At 44.3% G+C, this 15,824-nt stretch overlaps 1 long non-coding RNA gene across 1 annotated transcript; it reads right to left on the reverse strand.

Annotated features, from left to right (window-relative positions):
* Positions 1–12,223: 12,223 nt before the first annotated feature.
* On the reverse strand, positions 12,224–12,906 carry LOC311032677. Its single transcript, XR_014599197.1, has 2 exons — positions 12,686–12,906; positions 12,224–12,397 (listed from the first exon to the last, which is right to left on the reverse strand). It is a non-coding gene; the product is annotated as an uncharacterized lncRNA (long non-coding RNA).
* Between the last annotated feature and the right edge of the window lie 2,918 nt (positions 12,907–15,824).

A 15,824-nucleotide genomic window follows, 5' to 3' on the forward strand; every position in this document is an offset into this window, starting at 1 on the left:
AGAAGCAGAAAATGGCTCTTTTTCTCCACGTTTCTGTCTCCCTTTGCCTGGTGGGGACTTCAAGTTGCCACGGTAACCCTTTAACTGAGTCTCAGGCCACAGCTACAGTTAAAGGGATAGTTCACCGCCACGCAGGTGGTCTAGTGGTTAGAGGACATGCCATGTACGCATATATGCAGTGGACCCTGGTTAGAATCCTGACCGGAGGTCCTTTGCTGCATGTCACATCCCTCTCTCTCTCCCATGTTTCCTCTCCGACCACTGCTAAATAAAAGGCGTCTATGCCAGAAAAAAATCTTAACAAACCAAAAACAAAGGGACAGTTCAACATTTTGGCAAATTGGCCCATTGCCATAATCCCTATCATTCTATGTTTGTATTAACCAGACCTCACATATAATAGGCCTACTCACAGCACAATGCACGGAACTTAAGATCAAGCCATGAGATCAATGCGACCAAAATAAAAAGTATCATTTCACCACAAGGTGGCCGCTGAGTGCGGACCTGAACGCACGTCATTGAACTTTTAACCAATGAGAACCATTCCACTGTAGCGGAGGTGTGGACAAGCCGGTTGCAGCCACCATAGACCGCGCTGCCAAGCACTGCAAGAAGCGGCTCTTAAAAACTTGTTCCCGCGATGTTTTGGGTCACGTGATATGGTTGCGACCCTGTGACGTCTTTGCAGTCAGCTGCTAAGTCGGACACAATTCTAGCCATCATGCATCGCTTTCAACCCACAATACATCACGTTAGGTAGCGCGCTGCAGGCGGCTACATCAAGTCGAATTCGCCTAGGGAGGGGAAGAAGGCGTGAGTGGGAGACGAGGAGGAGACGAGGCGTGGACTGGGATTGGCTGCGTTTCGGATCGCATGCTTTTGCGCCGATGCATGCACGAGACTTGAGATTTTCCGCCGAAACACGTCAAGTTCCCACCACGTCAAGTCGGACACAGGTGCACTTCACAGACATTTTTTATATTTTTTTAAATGAAACTTTATTAATAATTATATACATAACAAAAACTATCGCGCCAGGGGAAACTTCACGGACTTTGCAAAAAGAATATGGCCTGCCCAGTGGCGCTGGCTTTCTTTCTATTCGAGCCAAGGTATTTGAAGTCCCGTTGTTGACGGAGGCTGAGGAATTTTCTCACGTGAGAAATACCACGTGATAATTCTAACCAACTAGGGCAACGTTGAGGGGAGTGTCTTATGTCCGCACTTATTTCAGACCATCTGCAGAGAAAAGCATGCGAAGGGAGTACCCTGGAGATACCGCAAGTTTTTAAAGTCATGTGACATGTCGCAAAGGGAAGTTATCACCAGCATTTGTGACGTTTTTTTCCCAGAATGCCTGGTTTTGCGAGGCAAATGCATGCGCATGCTTGATTCCAAACAAGCCTATTCATTCAGATCCCAGGTTATACTAGGGTATAAGTAGCCCAGTGGGTAGGACTATCCCCCCCTTCGCCTTCTGCATCTGGGTTTCACGCAGGAGGCTATCGCCAGGTATGCTGCTATTCCACTGTATTGTTCAGGTTAATTCATGCCTAGCCTTAATACTCCTTTTCCACCTGTAGCTCTGCGCCCCCTAACTCTGCCAGTGCCGTAGGGAATCTAACCTCACCGTAGTATTTCTCTCCCTCAAGGTATGCGGTTTTAAGGCTTTATCTCCCCTTAGTCGGTGCACGGAGTTTTAATTGTCATCTTTACTTATGTATACCTGCAGCTGATCGTGATTACGGCCCGGCTCCTGTTTAGCGTCCCCTAATCAGCGACTACGAGCGTTGGCCCTGTTTGGTATGTATGAAACCCGACTGTTACTGTAGTCATTGCCACGATCCCTCCTGTATAGCTAAATGTTTGCTATCTACGTTGCAGGTAGCATGGCTTAGTCCAGCTCGTCTGTCTAGTGTGGTCACGCTGCTGTCTTGTCCATAGTTGTAACGTTCCATTCTGGCTCACTCCCAATTGTCTTATTTTAGCTTAGCCTACCGCTGCCCGTCTGCGTCGCGGTGGGTGTTTGTTTGTTTGTTTGTTTTGTTTGCCCGCCTGCTGTTGGCTTTTCTTTGCGCATGTGCTTTGTCCGGTTTATTTGCGTGCAGCGCTTGCCCCGCTTATCCGAATGCATGCTGCTAGTTTGCTGTGTGTGTAGTGCAGTGTTATCTCTTATTTGTTTGTGGTGCTTTTGACTGCATGTTTGTCGCATGATCTCGCCGCTAGTGCCGCTGTTTAACTAGCCGTCCTATTTGTATGTGCTATAGATGACCTATGTTGGTGTGGCTACTGTGTGTTTTTGATTGTTTTATGCTTTGGCAGGCCTGTGGTTTCCCTTCGGCAGGGGGTAGCTAGTCACTTGGTGGTGGGCTTGTAAACGTCACCTTGGCGTGTTCAGGGAGAGCGCTGGTGGTGGTTTTCTGTGACAGGGGGTGACACCTTTCTGCAGCGAGCGTGCACGTGTGGACACCTCTTCCAGATAGTCTGCTTCCCCCCTCCAGGTAAGCCCCGCCTGCCGGTTTCTTCCTTCCCCTTGACTATTGTATATTCCAGCTGATGTGTATTATAATTATTTAATCATGTGGTATAGGAAAAGATTATAATAAAACATATTTTTATACTTTTCTAACTCACGCCAGTCTTCTTTCAGCAAAGTTTCCCCATTATCTCGTAAACCAGTTCCCTTCAATAAACTTACATTTGTTTTTACTGGAATTCACGTCTCCGCCTGTTGTATTCGACCCGGTGCAAATTGGTATCTAATATCAGTACAATCTAGTGTATTTTTCTTGTGTCCCGGGGTATTAGTCCCAGGTTGGCGTTGTTGCTGACAAATAATTCTACTCAACGTGGTCTGGTCACACTTAGCGAGGTAACTTAAGCGTTAACCCTGGGTTTTCCGTCCTACGACGCTGGTTCACTTCTTACCGGGGTAGATCGCCATGGTAACTTACGCTGTGGAGCTAACCTGCTCCGGAGCAGGTTATGTTCCTGATAAGAGATCAACGTGGAGAAACACACCGCCGACTGACCAATCAGCTGTCTTGGTGCGCGGATATAAAAAAAAGAAGAAGCTCGGTGGATCGTGAGAGGGTCTCGTAGGAGAACTATAGAGTGTACAGAGACCGGCAAAACCTTTTTGTCTGTGTCTGACGATGTTTTTTTATGAGAGATACAGATTCTCATCGGAGAGAAGGACTTTTCTGTGTCAGCGTACAGCCTACTGACCACTTTGAATTATGTTTTTATATTTATTTGATTTGCTCCCAAGTCCGTTTTACACCGCCGGGATTGCAGCTGAAAGAATGAGGCTGATATTGTCAAAAACCACGTTATAAGAATACAACCAAGCAAGACATTCATTATTTTAAAGTTATGTGTTCTGCCTTTTATTGCGGAAGGACATCATAAGAGTTAAAGGGATGAGAGAGAGCGACCACATGATTTAAAAGACGGCCGGAGGGCAGATTCGTACCGGCGCCACTTCAAGGAGCCATGGTTCATAGGGCGGTAACTCTACCACTAACTATCAGCAAAGTTAAGGTTATCATGTAATCAGTCAGATCTACTAGTGTCCTTATGATGGGGTAGTCATATTATACTATTAATACTATTAATACGAATTTCGCATTCACACAGTCGGTGATTTTTTGCCAGCTGTCCTTCCTGCATTTGGCAGATGAAACTGTTGCCTTTTACCTGCATTATATGTTAAACTTCTTCTTATTTCTGTAAGATTATGGTTCGCTCCTCGTACGTGAAATACGCCGCTCCGCTGCCGTAGACTGATCCATGTTTGTGATTGGTCAAATGCTGCAAACGCCGCCTCTTTCATGTGCACGTGCTCATAGCTGGACAAAATTGATCCAGGACTTTGACAAATGGGACAAAACAATAATTGAATTGTTCTGTAAGAACTTCTTACATGTACAAAGAAAAACCCCAAAAGAGAAGGGGTGTACACAAGTAGGCTGGGACAATATTGTGTTGAGAGTGTTTATAGAAGCTTATTGTGCTGGCTCTAACCAGAAACTCATCTCAAGAATCTACAAGGGGTTACACTTAACAAAATGTAGTTCACTGTATGTAAAACAAAAATGGGAACAGGAAGGAAACCTTATTTTAAAAGAAGAAGATTGGGAGAACTTATGTGAGATACAATGGAAAAACTACAAGCTCAACAGTATGGCGAGAGTTTTGATGGAAAAGCCTTCTAAGGTTTTTCATCACTTCGGCTCAAAGGAGGCACTACAAAAATGATTCTGCCTGCTGGCGACAGTGTGGGTGTCTCAAGGCAAACCATTTTCACATATTCTGGTCCTGTGCATCATTGATTCCATTTTGGCAGGAGGTATACAAAGTTTTGCAAAGCATTTTTCAGATGGACATTCATTAAATTTGAGTCTTTATACTTGGGTGCCATAATATCAGAAAATGTTTCTTCTAATGTCAAATACTTATTTCAGATCCAAAGTGCTGAGAGTAGAAAATTACTAGAAGGTGGTTAAAACCAGGAAAACCTACTGTGGAGGAATGGATTGACATAATCTATGATATTTTTAAAACGGAAAGGATCACACCGCCCTGAGCTGCCGAGAGCTGAAACCAGAGAAAAGTCCCCTCAACAAGCTGGTCCAAAGGCTCCACCCACATCACATGACCAGCCCCCCCCATTACGACCACACAAAATGATCAACCAACAAAAAGAAAAATACATTGAATATTGGCAAGAAACAACTCAAAAACAGAGTAAATTAAAACGTTATTTGGCCCTAAATAGAGAATACAAATTGTCAGATTACGTGAGCACCGTTAAAAGTGTAAGCTTAAGAAAAGTGCTGACGGTGTTCAGACTCAGTGGAGATAGTCTGGCTGTGCAGTAGAGACGGGTCGCTACAAAAGGAGCTGGCTCCCAGAGGAGGACAGACTCTGTTCCCACTGTGACACCCAACAGGTAGAGAAAGAGCTCCACTTCCTCACATCATGTTCCCAATACCAGACTGTAAGAGAGGAATACTTCCCCCAAATAACACACATGCACCCGCAATTCAAACATACAACACACACACACACACACACACACACACACACAAAAAAAACTCCCATACAATGGGTGACAAACAGGAGTGTGAGACGATAGCAGCTAAATATATAGCAGCCTGTGAAGACCTGAGGACAACCAGTGGAACCTAACGCACCCAACCATGGACGCGTGCACACACTGTAAAAAAAAGGATGTATATGTGTGTATATGTGTGTGTTTATGTGTATGTATATGTATATATATATATATATATGTATGTATGTATGTAGGTATGTAGGTATGTAGGTATGTACGTGCGTGTATGTATGTGTATGTATGCATGTATTTGCGTGTAAATGTATGTATATGTATATTCTGCTTATATTTGTATATAAGTATGTTCATTTAATTATCTATATTATTCTGTTATCTCTTATTATTATTGTGATTATTTTATTGCATGCATTGTATGTAATTGTGCTTTGGCAACACATTTCATGTCATGCCAATAAAGCCTTATGAATTGGGGAGAGGGAGAGAGAGAGAGAGAGGGAGGGAGAGGGAGAGGGAGAGAGAGAGAGAGGGAGAGGGAGAGAGAGAGAGAGGGAGAGGGAGAGGGAGAGAGGGAGAGGGAGAGAGAGAGAGAGAGGTGTACACCATCAGTGTAGTTCTATGAGAGAGAATAGAACACTAGAACTGTACGTGTCACAAAGCTCATGACATCACAATTATGTCACAGATTCTTTTGCCTTTGATCTCTTTTATATAAGTCCAGCTCTGACAACAGACTGTATAGAACTTAAAGTCTTTCCTAGGAGAAACATATTTTACCAGAAATTAGTTTTGCTGTGAAAATGGAGGGAAGAGGAGAAGGAGCTCAGCACGGTAATACAGCAGCCGAGGAGCTTCAACGTGTATGGAGAGCCTTGGTATTTATGCGGTATTTTTACGGAAATCCTGGAGAATGGGAAATCGTCCGTCGTGTTATGAGGCAGGAAGAGAACAATAACAACGATGAAAACCAGGACGCTGGATTCCAGCACAATGAAAACCAGGACGTTGAAAACCAGGATGATGGAAACCAGGACGATGGAGACCAGGAAGATAACCAGGGTGAAGAGGAAGAGCCTCTGCCAGAAGGTTCCAGAAAGAGGCCAAGAGACGATAAACAAGATATTGGAGAGAGAAGCACAAAAAAATGTAAATGGTGGGACAGCGGCTTTGACAATGACACTGATGCGTGTGATGGTATCAAGGAGAAAACAGGAAATAGTCCATTCAAACATACTGACACTGCTGAAGAAGAACCTCTGCCTGGTCCGTCCAGGAAAAGGTCAAGAGAGAGTGATGGATTAGACAGTGAGAGAAGCTGCAAAAAAATCAGAAGTTGGGATGAGTTTGCTGACAGCAGCACTGACGATGACACTGACTTCACCAACACTGATGGTTTCAAGAAGAAAACAGAAAATCGTCCATTCAAACATACTGACGCTGCTGAAGAAGAACCTCTGCCTGGTCCGTCCAGGAAAAGGTCAAGAGAGAGTGATGGAGAAGACAGTGGGAGAAGCAGCAAAAAAATCAGAAGTTGGGATGAGTTTGCTGACAGCAGCACTGACGATGACACTGACTTCACCAACACTGATGGTTTCAAGGAGGAAACTGGAAGAAGTCCTTATGAACACACTGAAGTTGCTGAGAAAGACCCTCTGCCTGATCTGCCCAGGAAAAGGACAAAAAAGAGTGATAGAGTAGAGGGTGGGAGAAGCAAAAAGAAAAACATAAGTTGGTATGAGTTTGCTGACAGCAGCACTGACGGTGACACTGACTTCACCAACACTGATGGTTTCAAGGAGGAAACTGGAAGAAGTCCTTATGAACACACTGAAGTTGCTGAGAAAGACCCTCTGCCTGATCTGCCCAGGAAAAGGACAAAAAAGAGTGATAGAGTAGAGGGTGGGAGAAGCAGAAAGAAATTAAGACAGTGTTATGAGTTTACAGACAACAACCCTCGGACAGGAGAATCTAGGAAGAGGTCAAGGTTGGATGATGAAGAGGATGATTCAACTGTCAGCAAACCATCCAAACGAGACACCCGTGATGAAGCCTGATGCCGTCAGTGAGAAGTTTGACTGGCCAAGATTGGACGAAGTCAAGTTTTTTCAATTTCTCCTCAATTTTCTCCTCAACAATAGAAAGACACACCGTAATTTACAGTAACATTAATCAGATTTAGCACCAATTTCCTAAATATCAAATAAATCAAAGAAAAAAAAGATATATATTTCAGCTGTCAAAATTAGCACAATTAGGATGGAATTAACAATGCTGAAAAAAACAGTATAAAAAGTCATAGTATAGCATGTTGAAAAAGTAATTAAAAAGGCAGTATAGCATGTCCAAAAATAATTTAAAAAGTCAGTATAAACTGTTGAAAAAGTAATTAATAAAGTCATAGTATAAAATGTGCTGCACGGTGGTGTACAGGGTAGCACTCTCGCCTCTCCGTGTACGCGTGGGTTCTCTCCGGGTTCTCCGGCTTCCTCCCAAAGACATGCAGGATGTCATTAAAAAAGTCATTAAAGGGGCGGCTGGTGGTGCAGTGGATAGGGCAGCCGCCCCATGTACAGAGGCTCAATGTCCTCGATTCGGTGGTCCTGAGTTTGATTCCCAGGTCGGGCTCTCCCCGTGTACGCATGGGTTCTCTCCGGGTTCTCCGGCTTCCTCCCAAAGACATGCAGGATGTCATTAAAAAAGTCATTAAAGGGGCGGCTGGTGGTACAGTGGTTGGGCCGCCGCCCCATGTACAGAGGCTCATTGTCCTCGATTCGGTGGTCCTGGGTTTGATTCCCAGGTCGGGCTCTCCCCGTGTACGTGTGGGTTCTCTCCGGGTTCTCCGGCTTCCTCCCAAAGACATGCAGGATGTCATTAAAAAAGTAATTAAAGGGGCGGCTGCCCAACCACCGCACCACCAGCCGCCCCATGTACAGAGGCTCAATGTCCTCATTGTGGTGGTTCCGGGTTAGACTCCAACGACGTGTTTCCCGCATGTTCTCTCTGGGTTCTCCGGCTTCCTCCCAAAGACATGCAGGATGTCATTAAAAAAGTCATTAAAGGGACGGCCAGTGGTGCAGTGGTTAGGGCAGCCGCCCCATGTACAGAGGCTCAATGTCCTCGATTCGGTGGTCCTGGGTTTGATTCCCAGGTCGGGCTCTCCCTGTGTACGTGTGGGTTCTCTCCGGGTTCTCCGGCTTCCTCCCAAAGACATGCAGGATGTCATTAAAAAAGTAATTAAAGGGGCGGCTGCCCAACCACCGCACCACCAGCCGCCCCATGTACAGAGGCTCAATGTCCTCATTGTGGTGGTTCCGGGTTAGACTCCAACGACGTGTTTCCCGCATGTTCTCTCTGGGTTCTCCGGCTTCCTCCCAAAGACATGCAGGATGTCATTAAAAAAGTCATTAAAGGGACGGCCAGTGGTGCAGTGGTTAGGGCAGGCTCAATGTCCTCGATGTGGTGGTCCCGGGTTTCCCACATATCATCTCCCGCTATCTCTCCGTTTCCACACTGTCTCAATAAAAGGAATAAAAAAAGGCTTCAATGGCATTCTAGCCAAAAAAAAACTTTAAGGAAAAAATCTTAGTATAGCATGTTGAAAAAGTAATTAAAGTCAGTATAAAATGTTGAAAAAGTAATTAAAAAAGTTGTTGGGACCTAACCGTTAGGACTACATAATGCGGCCTACAAAGCCTACACAATGCGGCCAGACAATGGGACAAAGGAGATAAAAAACTACAACCACCATTTTAGTGTCACCTCCACCTGGTCACGAGATCTGACGTCACACAGCTAGCGCCCTATTGGCTGGCAACTGCATGGGACTCCAGGGGGTCCCCCGGACCAGCCGTGAGCTATAAATCCCGCGGCCACCAGAAAAACTTCCTCTCTCCAAAGTAACTCGCGTTACGCCAGGAGGTGAAGATTACGTCTGCAGCGTTTCCCTTTGTCCTAGGCCGCAGTCTTTCCCCCAAACTCACTGGACGAGCAACAGACTGTTTTCACGCACGCACATACACGCACACGCACGCACACACATTATGGCGTCAGAATCGTTTCATATTACTTGCGCAACTATCAACTGAACGCGTCACACCCGCGTGCTTTGACGCCTGTGCAGCACACAGCGCCTGACGTGTAATGTAGTTTCCTCATTGACTTATAATGGTCACGCGTTCACGCGCACGTTCACGCGTGATGGCTGCTGCACGCCTGTGATCACATTACGCGGAGTAACTACGCGTAACATTCATGCGTTTTTTAGCGAACGCACGCATTAACGCTCGCATGAAGATAATTGAACATTTTTGTCAGGCGCTCACATGTACGCGGAAACGACGTGCGCAGACTCTGTCACGCGTAACAAGAAGCTGCGTACATATGAAGCAGCGTGCGCACGTCTGTCTCTCACTGTTTGACAAATGTTGTTACGCGTTCACACGCACGTGCGGTCGCAGATTCTGATGCTGCGCGGCCGGAATTGATCTGCTGTGCGCACCTACTCCGCGTAACTTGAACGCGTAATGTAGTTGGCCTGTTCATTTCAGTCAACCACGGGAGGCAACTACATTACACGTTCAAGTTACGCGGAGTAGGTGCGCACAGCAGATCAATTCCGGATCAATTACACGCTTCTTGTTACGCGTGACATACAACCTGCGCACGACAACGCACGCACGCACGCACGCATAACAAATAACCATGCGTTCACACACACGCTACTGCGCGTCTTTCTAAGTGTTTTGACATCGATTTACCTTCATACACACATACGCACACACACACACACACACACTCCACGTGTGTCTCTCCCTTTGTTTAAGCTTAGCTTTGTGTGTTAGGTAGTTAGGTAATATGGCTTTGTTAATTGCAGTGTTATTGATTGTGATCATTATTACTGGGTTTAATAAATCTTATTATGTTATAACTAGCGGTCTCTTGTGCTTGTTGTGTATATGTCACTGGATAACAGCAGGTTGTGAAGGCCAGTGCTTGAATTTCACGCCCTTCTTAATTTTTTATGCTTCCATGCCAATCATCACGATGATTGGCATGTGAGTATAAAACCTTTATATTGAGACTGAATACAGTTTTAGGTTATCTTTTCCCTGATCCCAGGGTGGTGCCCCGTTTATTCATGATTATATCATGATAATATATTAAATATAATTATTAATACCGATAATCATATTGATATTGATAGTTAACTGTTGATAACCAAATCTGCTCCTGCTACAACCCCAACAAAGTCATAGTATAGCAGACTCCCGGGACGACCCTGCCTTCGCCCAATGACAGCTGAGCGTCTCCAGCCCCCCCCCTGCAAAAAAAGTAATTGAAAAAAGTCATAGTATAGCAGACTCCCGGGAGTAATTCCTGGAGTCTGGCTATGCTTTCTGGTCCAGCAGATTCCGCTGAGGTCCTGACCGATGCAGATTGCTAACTGGCCTGATGCTGGAAACACCATATTGTAGCTCCACCTGCTGCTGCGTGACTGCTCAGCTACTCCTACTTCTTGGTCTATGGCAACATGGTTGGGATGGATCCATCTCGGCCTGGCTGTGCCTGCTGCCATGGACTACTACTGTTGATACTATCTCTTCTGTTAATGCCACCTCTACTGTTAATGCTACTACACTGAAAAAAACGATTTTGTGGTGTAGTAATATTTACTAGGTTAACTGTCACAATTTTTATTTTCTAATTGTAAGTATCAGTGAGAACTGGAATTATTCAAGTAAATCTATATGTCATTCATGTAATAAATAAACAGTGTGGGAAGAGTAAGTTTTACTACATATTTTCACATAATATTCAAAGGTTTCATATCATTGCACATGAACTTAGAAATATCAAGTAAGTTTTAATAGTGTTACACATGCGCCTTGTGACCATGCTCGCCTCCAGGACGCATGTGCGTCTTTGACCGCGAAACCACATGAAGACGGGGTGACTGCGGTCAGGATTAATGGCGGCAGGAGCGGCTAAATCACCTTGAAGGTAAGTCATTCCGGGTTTTCCTGCATATGAAAAGTTCAAATATAATATGATGATAATATAAAATGTAACATGACCCCACTTGCCATTACCATAGGCTACATGTTGTAGCGTAATTTTACTATGGTGACTAAACGCAACGTCCCTGTGGACTTTGGTGGTGCACCCCCGGGGTACAACAGTCGGACCTTGCTGTTCCGATAATATAGCCTAATACATTCATGTGCTGTTCCCTGGGTAAGTGCACGAGTTGTGAGCTCCACCATCGTTTTTGATAATTATCTTAAGTTTAAACCGAGTGGTTTGTTTTGTGTTTATGAAACGTGTAGCCTAGCTCCCGGACGGCCGAGCACGTTCTTTTAATGTGAAGTTGACGGTGGTTTTCATAACAATGTAGGATATAATGTGGTGGACATGTTTAGGGCTGCAACGAGTGGCATATTTAACTATCCGAAGGTTCGGGGTCACTACTCGAGTAGTACTGGAGTAAGTTACTCCTTTGTCGACTGGGGGCGGGGGGCACTTGTTAACCGTCGCATCCAGTGTTTGCCATTAGGCCTCGCCTGCCTCTCTCTCTCCCTCCAGCTGGCGTAACGTTAAACACAGGCACATGGACGGGTCGCGTAGCAACGGTAATTCTTCTGCCCCTCTGTGTGTGTGTGTGTGTGTGTGTGTGTGTGACGGTGTGTGTGTGTGTGTGTGTGTGACGGTGTGTGTGTGTGTGTGTGACGGTGTGTGTGACGGTGTGTGAGAGCACGGAGCGCGCCCCGACCCCCGACACCGCTGCTTAGTCTGCCCCAGCCCAGGGCAGCTGTGGCTACAAACGTAGTTTACCATCACCGGTGTGAATGAATAATGGTTACTGTGCGCGCTTTGGATATCGGGTACGACCGAAAAGCGCTATATAAATGTAATCTACTGTCCGACCGAGAGAGAGAGACAGATACCCCTTTTCCACCAACGCGAACCATAGTTCAAGAGCCAGGCCGGTGCCGTGCTGGTTCGCAGTTGGTTCAACTTGCGAACCGTCCGAGAACCTGTTTGCGTTTCCACCGGCTAGAGAGCCCAGAGAGCCACGTCATTACGTCACTGTATACGTCTGAGGTTCCCCCGCAGCGCTCATTTCAAGCATAGCAGACATGTCTCTTCAGAAAAAGTGTTTATTTTGGTAAATAATACAATAACAATAAAATACACAAAATACTAAAATCACAACATTTTTTAAAGTGTAGAACAGTGTGTGATCAATAGATCAGAGTGTTTGATGTTTAGTCATCTGCAGGTTGGACCTCCGTTCAATATCGCCGATGTCCGACAGCTCTACAAACACAGAGAACACAAACGTGTCCACGGCGCTGTGAACACAGATGTTATGTAACGTCGGTAGTTGGTAACGTTTAGTGAGCCAACGGCAGTCAGAAAGTGGCATGCTAACGTTGTTGTTAGCAATATCACGCTAGCTGGCTAGCTAGCCGGTCAGCTTACATTACCCGAGGAAGCAAAGCCACTAGTTGCTGCTGTTACGAACGTAATCACTAGCTTGGTAAACTAAACAGAAATGTGTCGTTAGTTTGCAACGAGGTGAAACATTTTAAAAGTGAAACTTACCGGGAACAGTAACGTTAGTAAAACTCCGCAGCGGCGTATTTCCCCCCGTTGCCTCGAGCGTTAACCCCGCCCCCAGCCCCTAACGTAAGCCGGGCCCAGTTCCAGCCCAGCAAAGAGTTGGGGCCGCTCGGGAACCAGTTTTCCAGGCCGAGAGCCGGCTCTTTGTCTGTGGAAACAGGAAGAACTGGTTCGCGATTGGGCACCGGCTCCGAACCGGCCCTCAAAATGCCTCGGTGGAAAAGGGGTACTAGTGGTTAGAGTGCAAGCCATTTACCCATGTAAACATATATGCAGACGACACCGGTTCAAATCCCGCCTGGAGGTCCTTTGCTGCATGTCACGTCCCCATCTCTCTCACATGCTTCCTCTCTGTCCACTGCTAAATAAAAACTTCTCTACGCTGGAAGAATATCTCAAATCTTTTTTAGAAAAAAGTCATACAAAAGCATGTCGAAAATTCACGAAAAAGTCAGTCAAAATAAATTCTTGAAATATTCATAAAAAATATTAAAAAGTCATAAAAATCGCTCATATCGCTTGTCGCGTCAAGTCTGAGTGTAGTGAGTCCAAAACAAGCATAAAAAGCCATGGTCAAATTTTTCGGGGGAAAAAAAAAGTCATACTATAGCATGTCGAAAAAAAAGTGAAAAATCGACAAAATTCATAAAATGTTGTAAAAATGATTTAAAAGCCATAACATATGCTTGTGTATTGCGTGTCAATCAAAGTCTGGGTGAAGTGAGTCCAAATAAGCCATAAAAAGGGTTGTTCATGGCTGGCAGGTGGCCTAGTGGTTAGAGTGCAAGCCATTTACCCATGTAAACATATATGCAGACGACACCGGTTCAAATCCCGCCTGGAGGTCCTTTGCTGCATGTCACGTCCCCATCTCTCTCACATGCTACCTCTCTGTCCACTGCTAAATAAAAACTTCTCTACGCTGGAAGAATATCTTAAATCTTTTTTTAGAAAAAAGTCATACAAAAGCATGTCGAAAATTCACGAAAAAGTCAGTCAAAATAAATTCTTGAAATATTCATAAAAAATATTAAAAAGTCATAAAAATCGCTCATATCGCTTGTCGCGTCAAGTCTGAGTGTAGTGAGTCCACAGGTGGCCTAGTGGTTAGAGTGCAAGCCATTTACCCATGTAAACATATATGCAGACGACACCGGTTCAAATCCCGCCTGGAGGTCCTTTGCTGCATGTCATGTCCCCATCTCTCTCACATGCTTCCTCTCTGTCCACTGCTAAATAAAAACTTCTCTACGCTGGAAGAATATCTTAAATCTTTTTTAGAAAAAAGTCATACAAAAGCATGTCGAAAATTCACGAAAAAGTCAGTCAAAATAAATTCTTGAAATATTCATAAAAAATATTAAAAAGTCATAAAAATCGCTCATATCGCTTGTCGCGTCAAGTCTGAGTGTAGTGAGTCCAAAACAAGCATAAAAAGACATGGTCAAATTTTTCGTGGGAAAAAAAAAGTCATATCATAGCATGTCGAAAAAAAGTGAAAAATCGACAAAATTCATAAAATGTTGTAAAAATGATTTAAAAGCCGTAACATATGCTTGTGTATCGCGTGTAAATCAAAGTCTGGGTGAAGTGAGTCCAAATAAGCCATAAAAAGGGTTGTTCATGGCTGGCAGGTGGCCTAGTGGTTAGAGTGCAAGCCATTTACACATGTCTTCATATTTGCAGACGACACCGGTTCAAATCCCGCCTGGAGGTCCTTTGCTGCATGTCACGTCCCCTTCTCTCTCACATGCTTCCTCTCTGTCCACTGCTAAATAAAAACTTCTCTACGCTGGAAGAATATCTTAAATCTTTTTTAGAAAAAAGTCATACAAAAGCATGTCGAAAATTCAGAAAAAGTCAGTCAAAATAAATTCTTGAAATATTCATAAAAAATATTAAAAAGTCATAAAAATCGCTCATATCGCTTGTCGCGTCAAGTCTGAGTGTAGTGAGTCCACAGGTGGCCTAGTGGTTAGAGTGCAAGCCATTTACCCATGTAAACATATATGCAGACGACACCGGTTGAAATCCCGCCTGGAGGTCCTTTGCTGCATGTCACGTCCCCTTCTCTCTCACATGCTTCCTCTCTGTCCACTGCTAAATAAAAACTTCTCTACGCTGGAAGAATATCTTAAATCTTTTTTAGAAAAAAGTCATACAAAAGCATGTCGAAAATTCACGAAAAAGTCAGTCAAAATAAATTCTTGAAATATTCATAAAAAATATTAAAAAGTCATAAAAATCGCTCATATCGCTTGTCGCGTCAAGTCTGAGTGTAGTGAGTCCACAGGTGGCCTAGTGGTTAGAGTGCAAGCCATTTACCCATGTAAACATATATGCAGACGACACCGGTTCAAATCCCGCCTGGAGGTCCTTTGCTGCATGTCACGTCCCCTTCTCTCTCACATGCTTCCTCTCTGTCCACTGCTAAATAAAAACTTCTCTACGCTGGAAGAATATCTTAAATCTTTTTTAGAAAAAAGTCATACAAAAGCATGTCGAAAATTCACGAAAAAGTCAGTCAAAATAAATTCTTGAAATATTCATAAAAAATATTAAAAAGTCATAAAAATCGCTCATATCGCTTGTCGCGTCAAGTCTGAGTGTAGTGAGTCCAAAACAAGCATAAAAAGACATGGTCAAATTTTTCGTGGGAAAAAAAAAGTCATACTATAGCATGTCGAAAAAAAAGTGAAAAATCGACAAAATTCATAAAATGTTGTAAAAATGATTTAAAAGCCGTAACATATGCTTGTGTATCGCGTGTCAATCAAAGTCTGGGTGAAGTGAGTCCAAATAAGCCATAAAAAGGGTTGTTCATGGCTGGCAGGTGGCCTAGTGGTTAGAGGGTTAGGGTTAGGGTTAGGGTTAGGGTAATACCCCTTTTCCCAACCGGCCCTCAAAATGCCTCGGTGGAAAAGGGGTATTACATTACCTGAGGAAGCAAAGCCACTAGTTGCTGCTGTTACGAACGTAATCACTAGCTTGGTAAACTAAACAGAAATGTGTCGTTAGTTTGCAACGAGGTTAAACATTTTAAAAGTGAAACTTACCGGGAACAGTAACGTTAGTAAAACTGCGCAGCGGCGTATTTTCCCCCGTTGCCTCGAGCGTTAAC

Source organism: Eutrigla gurnardus (genome assembly GCF_963514095.1).
Source record: "Eutrigla gurnardus genome assembly, chromosome: 22".
Classification (NCBI taxonomy): Eukaryota; Metazoa; Chordata; class Actinopteri; order Perciformes; family Triglidae; genus Eutrigla; species Eutrigla gurnardus.